A 19,149-nucleotide genomic window follows, 5' to 3' on the forward strand; every position below is an offset into this window, starting at 1 on the left:
GTTGCTTATGGTCATGTTTAACCTGACAACCGTGACAAAAGAGTCAGTCTTCAAATCAATGAAGACATTTTATAACACTCCGAAGCAGGTACAGTTAAAGTGGATATGTTCGCGGTGTGGAAATGTTCGCTTTTTTCGGGATCGTTAAACCTCCGCGAAAATATCCGTACACGTGATAAATTGGCACGTGGAAATTCTGAAGCGCGAATATTAACACCAAACATACTTAATACAACCAAATCCAAGATGCATGTTTCTGCGTGTTGTATTGTCATGGTCGGTCAGGTGTTTTGAGATTCATCTACTAATTTGAAACAAATGCACATTCTATGAACTACAGTTTATATTTCGTTATATACAAAATTGATTTCAAAAACTCGTTATAAAGATCGCAGCGCATAAATATTTTTTCAGCATGATTGACAGCGCGAAAGTATCCACACCGCTAACAGTTCGGAAGCTGGCTAAGCGAAAAATTCAACGAGAATATATCCTTATTTTACATACAGTACAAGTCAGTTGCTATGTCTCCCTATCCACGCCACGGCGGTGAGGTCTAATTCCTTTCACTCGCTCAATGTTGCATCACGGTTGAAACAAACCCCGAGTGGTCACCTGTTTACCAACGCCGCGCGCACAGTGTGGAGGAGTGTTGGGGATTAGTGGACAAATGCACGATACCATTGTGTCTTTTACCTGATGGAACCTGCGTTGTCGCACGGTACATGTACTGAAGCTGGACTTAACATCTTGTACTTACTGTATTCCAGATAAGTGTTGTGAAATATGGGATACATTTTTGTGTAGTAAAATCACGATGCGTTCGTGTGTGGTTTGTTTGTGTCTGAGATGTTTCGTGTTGTAAATGTACAGTACACTACACTCTAAAAAATCTTAAAATTAGTTTCTAGCTAGATGAATAGCAAAAATGATTACCGGGAAATGAAATTGGTTGGATTAGACCAAATGTCAAAATGATGTTAATATACAATTTGTTTTATTTGTAAATCCCTTACAATGCTATATATGGTTAAAGTCCAGACAGAATTGTTTTTAGAACATGCATTCATCATTTTATGACTAGTAGAGATTTAAAGGAATTACATCTATTTTTCCTATTGGGCCCCGCCCCATTGGCCCCTCCGGGTTCAGAGCCACCATTTATGTAAAACTGTTCCCCTTCCCCCAAGGATGTTTCTGACCAAATTGGGTTCAAATCCATTCATAAGTTTATGACGAGTAGCGATTTAAAGGAATAACCTCTATTTTCCCTATTGGCCCCGTCCCTTTGACCTCTCCGGGGTCAGAGCCACCATTTATGTAAAATCTGTTCCCCTTCGCTCAGGGATGTTTCTGACCAAATTGGGTTCAAATCCATTCATAACTTTATGACTAATAGCGATTCAAAGGAATTACCTATATTTCCCCTATTGGGCCCCGCCCCTTTGGCCCCTTCGGGGTCAGAGTCACCATTTATGCAAAACCTATTCCCCTTCCCCCAAAGATGTTTCTGACCAAATTGGGTTCAAATCCATTCATAACTTTATGACTAGTAGAGATTTAAAGGAATTACCTCTACTTCCCCTATTGGGCCCCCGCCCTTTTGGCCCCTCGGGGGTCAGTCACCATTTATGCAAAATCTGTTTCCCTTCTGCCAAGGATGTTTCTGGCCAAATTTGGTCAAAATCTAATAAGAACATTTTGACTAGCGATTTGAAGCAAATGTTGACGGACGACGGACGCTGCGCCATGACATAAGCTCACCGGACCTTCGGTCCAGGTGAGCTAAAAATAGGCTTTTGAAACATCCCCTGTGTAGAAAGTTGAGCCAGGGATAAAATGTCTGGTAGCCACAGATAGGCCAGTATGTTATGAAGTAACAAAATAAATATGTAGCCTGATAGTGAACTATCTATTAGAAATGTTGATATAAATTTTGTAAGTCCGATTGATTTTTTTCCCCAAAAGTTCAGGTAATAATAATTTACAGGTAAACATTTCAAATTTCTGAGAGTTTTTACTGCGAAATTCACCCATTTTCAATATGCCTACCCTGGAAAAAATTTGAGTTCAAGTACCCTACTTCTTTTTGTTTTACGTGTTATATGAGACCCTAAACTTTTGTTATGAATCATAACTGCCATATTAAATTCAAGAATTTTAATGATATACTCCAAAACGTTAACACTGAAGTCTATGGGAAAACAATTTGGTTGGCTGGTTCCCCATGCAAAATGTGTTCCCATTCCCCAAGGATGTTTCTGACCAAATTTGGTAGCGCCCCCTTTGCACGTGACTTTAACCGCCCATGTTGTTGCTCCGACAACTTTGAAAGCGTGGTGACAGGGTGATTATTTGACACAGACGGGATAGATCTATTCAAAATGGTAAAACGTTGTTGTTGGGGAACAAGTAACACTGACAGTCGTCTTCCTGAGAGATTAGCGGGAGGGTTTCATTCATAACATTTCCCAAACCTGCAAGATCACTGGAAAAATGTCTGCGTTGGATTCGGTTATGTGGTAGGCCAAGAGAACAGCTGAACGTAGGCGTCCTGAGAGATCGTGCTAAAGAAAAACCTTTATGTGTGTTCAAAGGTAAGAATTCCATGAAAGTGATAATAAAATATTATGTAATGCATGCCATGTATTGTAATATATCGCCAGGTAACGGATTTCCCTTGACCCCGTATAATGAATTCGGGTATGACGACAAACGTAGTCTTGGCTAGTTTACAGTGCACACTGTGCGCCACTGTAACTGTTGACACGTAAATAATAACACTCGAAACTCGTTGCAAATATTGGAAGGGAAGTTTACTGCCCCTTCACATATTTATTTTATATAGTCTAGATATGTAATACAGTATATCCCCCCCCCCCCCAAAAAAAATAAAAACAAACAAATGAAACAACCTAATAAATGTTACGGGATGCTCACTGTCCCTTAAACATAGCATTTCATATAGATCTAGATATCATGATTATTTTCATATGATGAAAAAGTAAATGCATTGATAAGGGATGCTCACTGTCCATCATTATCTTGATATCTGATATTGTATAAACAAAAATATATCACAGTCAAAATTGAAGAAATATATACCTACATCGTTATGGGCTGCTCGCTGTCCCTAATATATTATTTATTTCATATACAGTGGAACTTCGTTAACTCGAAGTCGACGGGACCACGAAAAAACTTCGAGTTATCCGAGTGTTCGAATTAAGCGAGTTATCGTTTTTGGTGAAAAGTTTGGTCAATATTTGTCAACATTATATAATCATTATAACTTCGCTCTGTCGCTCATCAGTTTAGTGTGAAGACTGGTCAATACATGTAAATATATATGTAATGTTTCATTATGTCACTTGTAATCTGGTGTAGTTTTGCCGATATACAGTCACGATAAAGTTTCAATGTCATGTTTGCAAAAGGTAAACGATAAAACGGAATTCGACAAAATAACAAGTTATTAATGTCAAAACAAATAACCGTTTAAGTTTAACACAGATTGCATACAAAACGTAACAGAACCATTACCTTTTATTGGACATATATAAAATACTGTTTGATCGGCCTACTTACTTTTTATTGATAACCACGCCATTTCCATGTGTATTAGCACCGGAAGTTGGGCTGCGCATGTGCGTATAAAATGTTACTGTAACTGAGTTGGCGTTTTATCCGATTTAATAGACAGCACTGACCGTTACAGTTGTACTCTGAACACCTCGGCAGTAATTACGCTATTGTTTCAGCAGTTTAAAGATTTAATAGGCGCCGGTGACTGTGTCATTTCTACACCTGTAATAACATCAGCCGGGTAGATCTACCAGTGTGTCAGAGATTAGTTCCGCTTGAGCGAACGGGTAGATGAGTTGTTGACTATCGTGTGTACTGATATCGGCGACCGCCTTGGGAAATTACCTGATGTAAGTAAAGCAGTACTTTTTATCACCAAGACTTGTTGTTATAAGATTCAACCGACAATTTCTTTTATGAATTTAATGAAACACTTATAATAGCATGTAGGTTAGTAGTGCCGATATGTTCAGTATTACAAACGGAATTTAGCTCTTAAAAAATGTCGGCGTTTGCCACCGATCGACGAAAATTATACTTCGAGTTATTCGAACATTTCAAGTAGGATTTTTATTGTTGGGACCAAATTTTTACTTCGTATTATCCGAGTTTTTCGAGTGATCCGAATTCGAATTTTCCGAGTTTTTTTTTACTAAGATAAAGAGAGAATTCGGCCGGGACCGGCGAGGTACTTCGAGTTAAGCGGGGTATTCGAGTTATCCGAGTTCGAATTAACGAAGTTCCACTGTAGTTTAGAACTGGATACCTAATATGCATACACACAAATATAATGTTATGGGATGTTCATTGAATGCCCTTAGCCTGATTTATTGATTTAATATTTATATTTCCACTCAATTCAGACTCAATGAACCTACCACAGTTAACTCGAGTTATTTTTCAATGAACTATATCAAGTCAGGCGTAGGAATACATTTGTCGAGCTTGGACTATATTTTTTTTAATTCCTTTTCAAAAGTGATCATATTTATATGAAATGAATTCCTTTAAAACTAATTTTTGTTTTAATTGCTATTAAGTTTGTTCACGAAAGAAATCCTGAAAGTATTAACCATATGTAGACGAAGAGTGATGACGTACATTTCCGTGGTAGACTTGCACGAGTCCCTATTTGTCAAAGACAAAATATTGTACAAAATTCGCAGTTCATAAAATTTGTCTCAAGACCTATTGAGGTTTATACCCCCATACACCTCAACATAACATTATTCAATCCTTAAATACACATATACATTAGGATACGAAAAAATAAGCAAAGTTGCACATCATTTTCCTTTTGAATATTGGGTTTTGTTTGGTTTTGTTTGTTTAACGTCCTATTAACAGCTTAGTTCCTTTTTGAATGAAAATTTCAGCACTTCAGATATGGAGAGCCAACACCAGACTTGCCTGACCGAACGCATGCATATCAGATGCAATGAAGGCCATCCTTAAATGACCTTAGCTGTTGATAGGACGTTTTTACAAATACAACCAAACCAACCAACCTGCTACTCCCTAAAGACCTCCATCCCGGGTCCGGGTAAGATAATTCCACAGCGACACATGTTGACGCACACACTAGAACAGCTCCCTTGGGACAGAATAGACCAAGACACTGTCAGGTAGGGCTCTAAACAAGAGGGCCTTAACGATCATCTGACTCTAAATCAAAGACCCTTATATTATTGTAGTATGTATTCTCTGTAGCAAGTATATAGTGGCACTGTTGGCCATGGTGGCCATCTTAGATCTCTGACCGACCCAATAAATAACAACACATGGTCTGGACCATCTCAGGACAATCTCTGGTAAGTTAGAGCTGAATCCCACTGCTGGAATTTGAGAAGAAGTTTGAAATAGGCATTTTTCAGGAAAACCATGATTGCACAATCATGTTACAAAATGGCCTCCATGGCTGCCATGTCAATGATTTTAAGAGGCCGAAAAATAACAACACTTTTTTGGCCCTCCTTCCTTAACATCCTCGCCAATTTCCAGCTCAATGGCACCAGTGGAACTGGAGAAGTTTAAAATGTGTTTTTTTCAAGATGGCTGCCATGGCGGCCAATGTTTAGGCCTACAACAGGATGCGGTCAAGAAGTTAAAGGGGTCAGTTTTGTAAAACTAAAACACTATGTAAGGATTATGCTTTCAATGAAGTGAGAACATAAAGATGGTCCCTTGAAAACAAGGACAGCGCTGATGTATCGCATCATGTGCCTACATTTGTATGTCAGTATGTGTGACGACCATATAACGTTAGTTACAGTCTCAGGAAGTCAGGAAGAGGTCCAATTTATGGCAATGTAGAACAAGAGGACTCTTCATGGCCCACGGGCCGACGCCGAGTTGGGGACTTTGGCCGATGCTCTAAAAGCATTTGCACTTTGCGGCAACCAACAATTATGTACTCCATCTGTCAGATTGTATAGTGGTACGTAAGTTCGGCCTTGCGCATTTTATATGTGATATATTGTTATTCATAATGCGAGGTAGTCAACCATATTCCAACCGTTGGTAGACACAGATCAGAAAAAGGAGGAAACGCATGGGACGTAAACACAAAGCTTGCAACATGTATGGATGGTAAAATAGATCTATATAAACTATCGAAATTTAAGTCGACATTCGACAATTTTTCAAAAACTGAAACCCGTGAAATTGATGTAGAGGTTAAGTGCCTTTTTGCTCATTTTCTGGATAAATTATAAATATTGTATTTAACTGTAGGTTTATAAAACACGTTTCTTGTGGTCTACGCTGGAGATTTCACTCCATTGGGAGCTCTCTACCAGGTTCGAGCAGTTTTATAAATAGATCATAACAAAAACGGACGACGGATTGACAAGCACAAATTCGGGCAATTATCTTCTACGCCAAATACGATTTGTATAGATATGATTAATGGAAAATACTCATGATCCTGTATCAGAAATATTTTTTGATATAAAATGTAACTTTTTTTTCATCAGAAAGCAAACAATACATGTAAACACACAACAAGAATGTTATGCGTATATTTTATGCATTAGTAAATGTACTATGAGTATGACACCACATGTACATGTAATTTGTGAATTTCTTCTATAAACATTCTTAATAATATTCTGCTGAAGTTGTATTTTTGTGTGTTAATATTTTATCATCAAAGGCTCAGGAACTTGATATCAAACTGATACAATAAAGCAACACAATTCTTTGAGGTCATGCAATCATTGTTAAGCCAACTACAATTTGAATTGTGTTTCCCCTCTCCCGACCTACCCTTTTTTTTTTCTGCCGACCCTAAAACATTTTTTTTATATTTTGAGTTGTGAATCCTAAATCACAGATGATCTGTAAATAATTGCCAGTCAAAGTCACATCTTCTGGTCCAGATATTTGGACACTTGCTTGTTTGTGGTACATAAGATATTTGAAGATCCCACATCACCTGTTATAAATTACTACCCTGAGGTTTGGTGGTGAGGGGTATCTTTACCACGTGTCCATGGTATCTTAGGCAAAACTGTATGGAATTGAGCTGCCAGTCATACATTTTTTGAACACCACTAAATTACTAGTAAAACACATTTGATACAACTGTCAATGAATTGATTTGCTCACATATTTGTATGCTAAAGTAGTAGTCTGAACTTTGAATTTTATTTAAAAGTGTTTTTCAGATGGAATTTAATGTAAAAGTGTTTTTCAGATGGAATTTAATGTAACAGTTATGAATAAACAAAGAGGTGTGCATGTTGATGCTATCTACTTAGTCATTATTATGTCATAGATATAGATATTGATTACCTTCAAATAAAAAATAAATATTTTGGTCGGGAAAGGAATAAAATAAGAGAATAAAATAAATAAAGAGGTTTTTCCTTTCTACCTACCTTATTTTTTTCGGAGCCGAAATTATAATTAGGGATTTCCATTTCGGATGGATTTTCATTTCGGATGGAAATCCCTATTGTTATTGTTATGTTTTTTCTTCTTATTATTCTTATCAGTTGCTGTGAACACTTTCCAGCGAAAACGCAAACAGATAAAACGTTCGTATTACAGTACATGATACCCAACAACCGAGCTGGTGTTTAGTGTGACATTTTGGAGATCATAAGTTCAAAGGTCAAAGTCACAGGTCAAAACACAGATTTTTTTTGAACGACTTTAACTTCATACACGATCGTTCTATTTCGTGCACGCTCAGTGTGTCATGTGGATCGGTGTCGCGGCTAACTTTTTTCCAGCCATGTTATCAGAAACAGTGTCAAGGTCATGACCTCGCTATGGAGTTAAGTGTATCATCACATTTGAAAGAGCATGGACCACTGAGTTGGAATTTGAAAAAAATTTAGTGATCGGATGAAAAATGATGGAGATATTGCACTTTGAAAATTTCAAAGTTTTTTCCGCCAAAATTAAAAAATCTGGCAAAAATGCACTTAAAATGCTTCTCCTCCGTCATCAATACACCTACATACTTGATTTTTGGCACAATAATAGCATATAAGAGTGGCTACACAACTTTTTACTTTTCATTGACCTTGACCTTCATTCAAGGTCAAATAATCAAAAAAAGTAAAATTTTGAAAATTCTTTCGAATCAGGATCTTTCTTCGTTTGATTTTTTCCTTGAAAAATCACTTCATCTTGTAGTTCATGGTCGGGGCTAACTTTTCTCTAACATGTTATCAGAAAATATGTCAAAGTCAAGGTCTAAGCATGACGTCAAATAAAGGTCAAAAATTTAATCAAAGTACTGGAAGTACTGTAAACGAACATTATTGTTTAATGCAAAATCAGTAATCTTCTAAGTTTAAAGTCGATAAATTTACTGATATTGGTTTAGGAATTAATTGCAAATTATTTGAAATGTTTGCAGCTGTTCTGATATGATTGAACACATGCATATTTCTGTAAGGTCCTGATTGAAATTGGAAGTTTATTGATCTATCTTGGATGGATGAAAATAAAATATGTCTTCTTTCTTTCGGGAAGCCATCATCAGTTATAATACAGCCAGGACTCTGTGACCTTATTGATGCCAACTTCTAATATGCACTAAATTTAGGCTAGTTCCATCGTTAGTTTAGCATATTTCAACTTAATATGATGAAACACACATAAAGAACTACTGAAAACCAAAACCAGAGCTGCTAATCAAGGCCCGGATTAGGAATGTATCCTATTGAAACTGTACTCAAGCATGTATGGTACTTCAAAACAAAAAACTTGACTCCTTTTGTTCAGGAATCATTTGATGTTAATAAATCTTTATATGAGAAGATATACTTCTGGTATAATTACAGCATTGTACACAATGTGATAAAGAATAACAACCATATAAAGACTATCTTCATCAAATAATTCAGCAAACAGGAAAAGAAAACTTCAAGCTTCATTTTCAACTTCAAACTGATAAAGGTTACAGTCCATTCGATGGGATGACACATTTCCTATTTATTGTCCCTTTCCAATGTTGACCATCCAATCATAGTGAACCACACAATTCAGCAATGTAATTGCACAAATCACATCCTTTATGTGGAGAGAACAGTTTTCGGGGTGTTATAATATTCCATAACTGTATGCAAATTTGTGAATCATTCTATATCTATATCTATATATATACCGTTCGTGTATATATTTACACATATCAAAATTGGAATGACACAGGAGATTTGCAAGTTTAAGTTCACCATCAGTCATGTGAGGTTTACGTAAAATGTTATATTTACCGGGGTAATTAGTAATTTTGAATATATATTTATCAAGCTCTATTCTGTACTTTCTACCAGTGCTTATATTAGAGAATGGACACAATTATATGTTCTCCAATGTCAAAATTAATCATATGTAAAATATTAGGGGTTTATTTGACCGAGACGTATTTAAAATGTTTGTAATCATTCGCCATTCGAGGCCTGATTGCCGTCATATTTGAATTACCAAAATGGACCTGAAAGCAATATTTTAAAAAAGAGAATGATCTGTGACTTGAATATTTCATAAAAATAATTTAATACATCGTTTATTCACTTCATTCAGATCTTCAGACACCACATAATTTGTGAAGTCATATATAGAAATATATGAACCATTTTGTTATTGATTAATAGTTCACACAAGTAAGCACTAGATGTAAGCAGTAAGTATATGTACCGCTATCTACTGGCATGACTTTGAGTACAGTAGACTACACTCGCTTTGTGGATATTGACAGGATAACATATATTTACATACTAATTCAATTTTAGAATTGTAACTGAAATCTTGTAACAGCATGGCACAAATAGTCATCTGAACATTTGTTGTATATTGAAAAAATATTTAAGGTAAATATTAACTCATTTGCTTGACTTAAATTTTCAGTTTATCAATTCATCGATTACTCTGTGTTTGAAGTATGGTGTAGTGAGAATTTCAAGTCTTGATTATGACTTGATGAAAATTCTAAATTAACAAATTATTAAAATGAATTTGTTTGAAAAATAACACAAGTTCCACAGCATTATTATATAGAGTATCAATCACAATATATCAGAAGTTATCAAACTACAAATAACAATTAACGAATGAATATCAAATTAAGTGAATATCACAAGTATTTTTGCATTTGTTTTTAGATAATCCGGATTTCCGTTTTTAAAAAAAAATACCTAGTAGACGTAGTGCATAGTAAACGTAGCCATGTAACAGCTGATTTTAATCAGATATAACTTAACATGAACTTAACACCGTCACAGAAGTTCGTCGCAATCGAAAATTTGGTCGTGAATTCGGTATTTTGCAAATTATTTCAAAATACTTTCAGGTGAAAGAAAACAAAAATTCTCGTAAAAATATCGATTTTGGGTCGACTATCGGCCATTTCGGTAATTCAACTCCAACGACAATCGGGCCGCGATTCGCAAATGAATAATTAATTTAAAATTCGGTCAAATAAACCTCTAATATTTTATATATGATACAATCAGGCATTGCAGAACATATATTTTGGTCAATCCTCTGAAAATAATGCCAATTTATATTATAATTAAGCCCGATTTTTCCTCGTTTCGGTATTTCCAAGTCTGCTTCACGTGTGGTCCGTTTCAGTAAATATTCTCGTCTTTGCCGAAATAAAAACAAGCTATATAATTGTTCATTTTAAACATGACAACAACTGCCAACCACACCTATCCAAAAATGTTATTGTTGATATCATCTGAATATTGCCGTAGTTATCTGTCACTTCGATTGTAAACCCCATGCCAAAGTGAAGGAAGAATCGACCAATCAAATTGGTTTATTTTTGATTTCCGTAAATCTTGCAGTTACCTCCCTTACAACAGTAAATACGTTCCAAGTATCGCCTACAACAAGCAATCCCGTGCACATAGCAAGATATTATCATTTGCATTTGATTTATTGGGTCATTTTCGTCAAAGGAAAATGGTACATGTATATGGAAATCGATGACAATTTTAACGCTATGACCAGTCACCCTGACCACAAATGCCACCTAATTGTAAGCCTATACATATGTACAGTTCTTTCTCGCAAACACGTACAGTAACTACAGTATAGTATGATACAATGTATCGTCTCGTATGCCGTCATTGATATATTTCTTTCTCTAAATTATAGAAATACACACCTAGTTGATAATGATGTAACATTCTAGAATATATATATTACACATTTAAGTAAATCGCTGACAAATTTGCAGACCTATGCTATAATGTCAGCCGTTTTGGAAAGAACACAGAAGAGCAAAACTTTCTAAACATCCGGAGACGAATGCGCCTGCGCAATAGTTGTTTACATAAATATATTGACCTGGAGTTATTCGCAAAGTTCATGTTCATTTAGTCTTCTCATTTCGCTAGCGTTATGCATTTCTCAAATCGTATGCATCTTGAAAACACCTACTGAATACATTTCAACCTTTTCGGTAAAACTACTATATAAAACGAAGATGTTTTTGCAAGTAAATTATTTGAAGCGTAAGGCAATGGGGGCAGCCATATTTCATTGAAACAGACAGTAGATGGCGTATTGGTGAATGTGGCTACCATATATGGTTATATTTCTCAGTCCAGTTCTTGATCACAATAACCGAACATTAATGTTCGTTTAAAAACAAAATTGAGTTATTTTTTAAGTTCATTATAAAGTGTATGATTAATGAAGATGATCTGTGCTAGTTTTATGGTCATGTGATAAAAAATGACGTAGAAATGGCACTTTGAAAAATGTTCGTATTCCCGCCAAAATTCAAATTTGTCCCAAAAATGCACTTAATTACCCTCTGCTCCAATATCTTTACATACACAGATATATTTGGCACAGTGATAGCATGTACGAATGCCTACAAACTTGTTTGCTTTTCAATGACCTTGACCTTCGTTCAAGGTCACAGAGGTCAAATGATCAAAAACCGATAATTTCAAATTCTCTTTCGAACGGTTTATTTTCATCGTTTATTAAAGAAAACGTTCCTTTGAAGAAGTTTGCAACGTTTCCAGGTGAAAACGTCAACTTAATCTCAGAAAAAATACATAGGAAAATATTTTAATGCCAAAAATCAATATCCTACAATTACTCTTGAAATGATTTTCTTCCAATACTCTGTCACCAACAGACTTGATAATTGGCACAACTATAGCATGAATGACTGGCTAAAAAAGATATACAAATATGTGACCTTGACCTTCGAAGTTCATGGTTACAGACAGGGTTAAAAGTAAATTGATCGGTTAAAGAAGGGATGTTTATTTTGTTTAACGTCCTATTAACAGCTAAGGTCATTTAAAGACGGCCTCCCGTGCGTGCGACATGTATGCGTGTGGTGAGTGCGTATGTGTGTTTTGGGAGGCTGCGGTATGTTCGTGTTAAGTCTCCTTGTGATAGGCCGGAACTTTTGCCGATTTATAGTGCTACCTCCCTGAAGCATACTGCCGAAGACACCCAGCAGCACACCCCACCCGGTCACATTATACTGACAACGGGCGAACCAGTCGTCCCACTCCAAATATGCTGAGCAAGGGAAGCGAAGAGAAAACAAAGAGAAATCGTAGGTAAAACGTACAAAAGCGTTCGTCAGAACGAGATTATGTTTGCGATCATTTTCTATTTGGAAATCCCGTGTTTTGATCTTGATCAAATCTAGTTTTAAATGGCCTTATGTGCGCCGAGACTCTAGGCTAGTTTATATGAAAATAAAGTGCAGAAGTTAAACCCTGTGTACCCGCCAAATGGCAAATAAATGCCATTAAAATCCAGAACAATGACGTTAAGCTCGCTGGTGTTTTAGTTTGATAGCTACGTCAATGTAAACAGTAGACCTACATGTATTACTCACGCGGACATACAGGTACTGGAATGATACAGTATGATAATATCGTTTTTAATCAGGTAGGTACCGTAAATCATTCGAAACATATGCAGGCTACAACTAATATCAGCCATGTATTGACAGTAAGCGCGGAAGATATGAGTCTTGCATTACCACAAATACTACATAATCGCATAGGTTGGAACGCTCGACACTCGAGCAACATTGTTTAGCGCTGCAAATAAACCTCATAGTGTGCATGTTCTGGCATTCTGTATCACCGATACGCTTCGTTTGACATTGCGTATTAGAAGCAAGCGTCTGAAGGACCGTTAGTGTAATGTTCTAATTTGTATCCGGAAACAGGAAAATATCCGGAAAATGTTAATTATGTTTGGGAAATAAAAGAAATAAAATTCTTTTAGAAAAAAAGAAAGCACCAGTAACATCGATTACAACACAACTTATGAAAGAAAATGGAAAAGATTGAACAAAAAAATCCATCAATCTCCAGATTCCAAAATAACTGCTCTAATTTGTTAATTTGAGCCATACTTAAAGCAAAAGTTTTGGGGTAAAAGTAAACTGCCATAGTGTGAAAAGTAATATGGTGAGGTGTTATTTTTATTTGTTTTTCTTAAAGCATAGATGAAATTTTTAATTAAGCAAAAAAAGGGGGTCATTTTTCAGTTCATTTTTTTCAGGAAAAAAAATAAACGTGTATTTTTTTAATCAATTTTTCATAAAAATAACAGGTTTTTCGTATAAAAATAGCCATATTTTGTTAAGAATCTTCGCTTTTGTTTGATAATTGTGAATGATATTGCTCATAATGATGATATATGCTTTAGGTGAATATTATCGGGAAAATATAAAATCTACCAAAATCCTTAAAAATATGGTTTAGCTATTAATTAATACGTATCTTTATGTGGCCCTGGTAGTAAAACGAACGTGGTGACATATGTTTTAATGTGCTTTTTGTGATAAGAGTATAATTAACATTGAAATAAAAATAAAATTAAGGAGATCTATCAGAGGAAACCCGAAGGGTCGGTCTACCTTAATGTGCGTGTTTAAATTCCTTTTAGTGTCACGCGATAGCCAAGTTTATTGTTCAGTAGTTTTATTGTGCTATTGACATGTGCATGAAGTATAGCCTAACTTAATTATGGTAGTGCGATTGTGCATTGAGTTGGCGGAAACGAAGAGATATTATCAGGATACCAAGTATCAAATGTAATTGCGTGACTCACCTGCCCGGCTTTGTACAGGATATATACCAGGTTTGGTTAATGTTGGACTGTACCTTAACAGAAACGGGTCTAAAGGTAATTTTATTTTTCTCTGTTAAGAGAAAAATTCTCAGTTACTTCTGGCTTTCGTTTATGTGACTGGAAATTTCTTTATTTATTTTATCACAGTGGCCAACGCTCAACTTAAGACGTGCATGACTGGCTATCTGGAAACTGAATATTTACAATGTGTTATTTTGTTACTCTAGTTACATTTGTTTCGTTTTGAGAGGACCAATATACCAGGGAAACACTTGTCTTTTATTTACTATACAAACGGCAGAATGGATTTTCCTGTCAACGTATACATGTTGATTTGACAAACCAGTGATTATTCGGCTGTCATTTTAAAACAGTGGTATAGGGAAGTGATATCGAAATCCTACAAAATATAACATTAAACAAATTTTTATGTAATTATCACACAAAACACTACTTGAAAATACTCACCTTTGCTATCAATGAGGATAGTACCTTTTCGAAACAATTACTGTATTCCACACAAGGTTATTTTGCACAGGAACTTTTTTTGTTCAACTATGATCAACACGTTCTGTATTTTGACAAATCACATATGTACAAAGCGGCGGCGCACTCGTGTGTGAAAAATATGTTTGTGATATGTGTATGAACATATGTCTTTACGTTTCCGGCGGTATGTTTAACACCCATGATGTCTGTTGAATAGGCTACTATCTCGAACGAGTTCAGACTCGCTAATTAGTTTACATTCTGAGAATTCAAGCAGATTTCGGTTTCGTTTTTAATGTGTTTTACGTCATATCAACAGCTAAGCGGATATATGAAAATGGTGGACATTCTAAATAAAAAAGATAACATTTGGTTGAGATGTACTTTGGCAATTACTCTTAAGACTCAGGGTCTTGTACTACGCATCATCTTAATCTTACCCATCTACACACCAAGTTTCACTATCGGGCCGGCTGAAGCCGGGCGATCTATTTGTAGTTGGTTTAAAGTTTACACATTGGGAAAGGGAGCGGTTTGTTATGTATGTTGATGTATACATTGTTTTCACGAGTTTGATATAAATTTAACCGTTCATATTCTTGCTTGTTTTTTTTTATATAAAAACAGTTGTGTATCTGATGTAAAATCGTGAATTTAATAGTAATGGCGAGATAATATTTTTTTTCAATCAATGGATAACGATCTGTCCCTTTAGTCTAAACTAACCGATAACAAATACACTGTACCAGAAACATTACATTCCTTCTTTTTAACGAGGTGTTTCCATTACACTGTGAAACAAACGATGCTGTATCAGTTTATATAGGGAAATTCATTATACTAGTTATCATACCATTGACCATTGATGAATATTTAATGAGCTGCCACCACGAATTATGTGGGAAACGCGTCCCTTTTCATAAACGCATCGATCATTAATTCAACAAAGATGGATGATAATTAATCAGTAAATCTTGCAGTTCTGATTAGGAGATTTAATTTTGAAGATAAATTTTACTCAATGTTTGAAGTTCACTCAAATGATATAGTAAGTATATAATTATTATCAATCATAATATGTACAATATTCATCCAATCAAAAATAATAATATTGTTGTTTAATCATGATTTACATCATTGTATCGTATCGGAGGTCAGGGCTGCCTTAAGATTACAGTAAATACATTACTGTGTTAACATTCAGTCATCAGACACCAATATGTTATGTTGTCAATATATTAGGTTATGTGGTCAACAGTTGATGTGATATTGTGAATTTCTTATGTTGTACATCCCTCTTTACATGCTATTTGGCGCAAAATTAATCATATAAAGGTGATGTTATAAGCTATAACATCAGAATATTATGCAAGTTGATCCCGAATATTTTGTTTAAAGTACTATTTGCATAGACATACCAGACTCTTTAAAAAAAGGTAGATGCTGCTCTTGCTTGGCGCTCAGCATATCTGGAGTGGGACGACTGGTTCGCCCGTTGTCAGTATAATGTGACCGGGTGGGGTGTGCTGCTGGGTGTCTTCGGCAGTATGCTTCAGTGAGGTAGCACTTTAAATCGGCAAAAGTTCCGGCCTATCACAAGGAGACTTAACACGAACATACCGCAGCCTCCCAAAACACACATACGCACTCACCACACGCATGCATGTCGCATGCACGGGAGGCCGTCCTTTAATGACCTTAGCCGTTAATAGGACGTTAAACAAAATTATTTCCCCTTACTAGATTAGGCAGATAATGATTCTTGTATAGGTCAAACGTATTATATATACGATGAACAACTACAACATGAAGGAGAAAAGATGGTTTAATATGACTAACCAAAGCTTTAACATACATTTGTACTTAAAAGCAAAATGTAGTAAAAATATCTAGATAAATTATGCTACATCAAAGGAAAGTAAGATATATTGCTTGTTGATAAGTTACATGGTTACAGTTGAGGACTACCCCTCCACCATACAGGTGTTCACTATTACGGCCCCGACCAAGGTGCCCAAAGCTGGAAAAGGTCGTGTTGGAGTGTGAACACTACTAGTGTCTCATGAGGTCAGTCTGGTAGTAAAGATGTTAAATATCATTATGGAACAGTAAATAGAAGTGAACCATGTTATCATCGCAAAACATGACTCGGCAAATTATCCAATTAGCACTTTAGAATTAGTTGTCTTGTTTTTTTTAACTGTTTGTAATTGATCAGTCAACTTACTATGGGTGACAGTTGCACCTCGGTCATTTAATATATACAGGACTGAGGTATGTGTAAATTTTCTTGAAATCCATTGATTAATCAAATATATGATCAGAACTTACAATGATAGTCATCCCGATTTATTTTTGAAATACCCATTAACTTGCTTAAGACATGTTTTTAAACCATTTTAATCATTCGAGTCAGGAGTCTGCATATGGCGCCCATGAAGTGTCTGATTAGGACAAATCTGAGGACTAAAATTATGGTTTAGACGATGTTTTGGATGATTTTGAACACCTCAATGACTCATCGGGGGGAGTTGATGACCTCCTCAAAGATATGGAAGATATTTACATCAGTGAACAGACATGTGGGCCTAACATAAATGATCAACTAGCGAGTTCGTGCAACGGTGCCTTCAGAACCGTGATTGGAGCACAGCGGATCAGTGAAACTTTTGGTTTGGTTTGGTTTATTTTGTTTAACGTCCTATTAACAGCTAAGGTAATTTAAGGACGGCCTCCCATGCGTGCGAAATGTATACGTGTGATGAGTGCATATGTGTGTTTTGGGAGGCTGTATTGTATATACATGTATTATGTGTAATATGAATAAAATGTGTTTTTATCAAAAAAAAAAAAAAAAGTCTCCTTGTGATAGGCCGGATCTTTTGCCGATTTAGAGTGCTACCTCACCGAAGCATAAGGCAAAATATAACAGACCGGTAAATTGTCCTAACTTGACGACGTCCAAGGTTAATTCGGATATTTCAACAGAAGCAAAGCCCTTTGCTAAAACCAAGGATAAGGGCATCCAGAAAGTGCAGTCTGTGATGGTTAAAGGAACCATCCCAATGCTAGAAGTAGCTGATAATCTCATACAAACAGCCAAGGGCGGTAAAAAGGGGCCAGTCATTAAAGAGAATGTGGCAAAACTCACGGACATATTAAAATACAGGTCCGGGCTTTTACTGAATTGTCCCAAATCAGGGCAGACAGTTTTTGTTCGGGACAAGATCTATCAAGTTTGTGTATGCCAGGGAATGATGTCACCTCACAGGAGTACTAGGCCTTGTGTCTATCAAGGACAGAGCACTAGAGGTTACCACCAAGCCGAGTATTATCAACCAGGCAACATATTCCCACATTCCAACCAAAGGGGTGAATACCGGAACCATCCCTATCAGAAGCCCGCCACACAAAGCAGGGAATCTCTTTTTTCACATAAGAGAGGCCGGCACAACCAAACGGATTACATGTAGACTTATCGAAGGTAAGAAGCTGCAAACAAAAATTGGCTTGATTTTACATCTGATGATTGGATTTTGAATAGTGTAAATGGCTACTCGATTGATTTTGAACAGTTTCCAAAACAGGATATGGTTCCGAGGGAGGCCTTGAAACTTTCCTTCTGAGGGAAAACAACGTGTGGGGGAAGAGATCCCTTATTTAGAAGCACATTGTTGAACAAACCCGTAACAGTAATGGTGAATATATCTTCAACATTTTCCCGCGGACTACGTTTGTTTATGTTTTACGCAGATTATAGAGGGATGTATCGGTCAGTATCAACCTCTCTTCCACCCAAAACTGTACCAATATCTACAATTTCGAGGACTGCATGTTGGAGCTCCGCATGTGTTTTCAGGAAATTCTATCACAAAACTGTAGTATCTGACGCTTCCTTCAGTATATCAATCCTAAACGCGTGTGACAAATAAGTATTCTGCATATCACACGAGTGCACTTCTCATACAAATGTATATAATGTAAATAAATGTGTTTAGAAAACCTTATTTTGTTGTTGTTTATAACTATTTGGAGTATATTTATAATAAATTTTAACGAAACAATAAAATGTCTCTAAAACCCACGTGATCAATCATTTACCATATAATGAAGTGTGGAATTGATCAATTAAATAAGATTTATTGATGTTTGATTAGGATTCCACACTTGCATATATGGTACTGAGGGATTACGTGAGATGACACAGTCGTGTGAGTGGTCAGTCTTGAAAGCTACAATAGTAAGATGTAAGATGTTTTCTTGGGTTGGAGCATCATATTATACGCTATTGTGTATCAAAATCTATTTCTACGGAATGACCCCGATTGTTAAAAGGAATTTATTAGAAATGTTGTAGACTGCATAGAGTTGCCGACACAACAAATTCTACGTTCCATGCAGAAATGGTAGCGGGTTGTTTGGGATCGAAGATTTTAAATTTAAGATGTTGGCCTTGAAATTAGTTTTTTAAATGCTAATTGTGTTGAA

At 36.0% G+C, this 19,149-nt stretch overlaps 1 protein-coding gene across 1 annotated transcript in view; it reads right to left on the bottom strand.

The window, feature by feature from the left end:
• The window catches only part of LOC117315127, a 34,340-nt gene extending 28,874 nt beyond the window's left edge, over positions 1 to 5,466 (bottom strand). Inside the window, exon 1 of the mRNA XM_033869271.1 lies at positions 5,094 to 5,466. The gene's annotated coding sequence lies outside the window, so the exon portion shown is untranslated. The remainder of the gene's footprint in view (positions 1 to 5,093) is intronic.
• Positions 5,467 to 19,149: the final 13,683 nt, after the last annotated feature.

This window comes from Pecten maximus, chromosome 17 (genome assembly GCF_902652985.1).
Source record: "Pecten maximus chromosome 17, xPecMax1.1, whole genome shotgun sequence".
NCBI classification, from domain to species: Eukaryota; Metazoa; Mollusca; class Bivalvia; order Pectinida; family Pectinidae; genus Pecten; species Pecten maximus.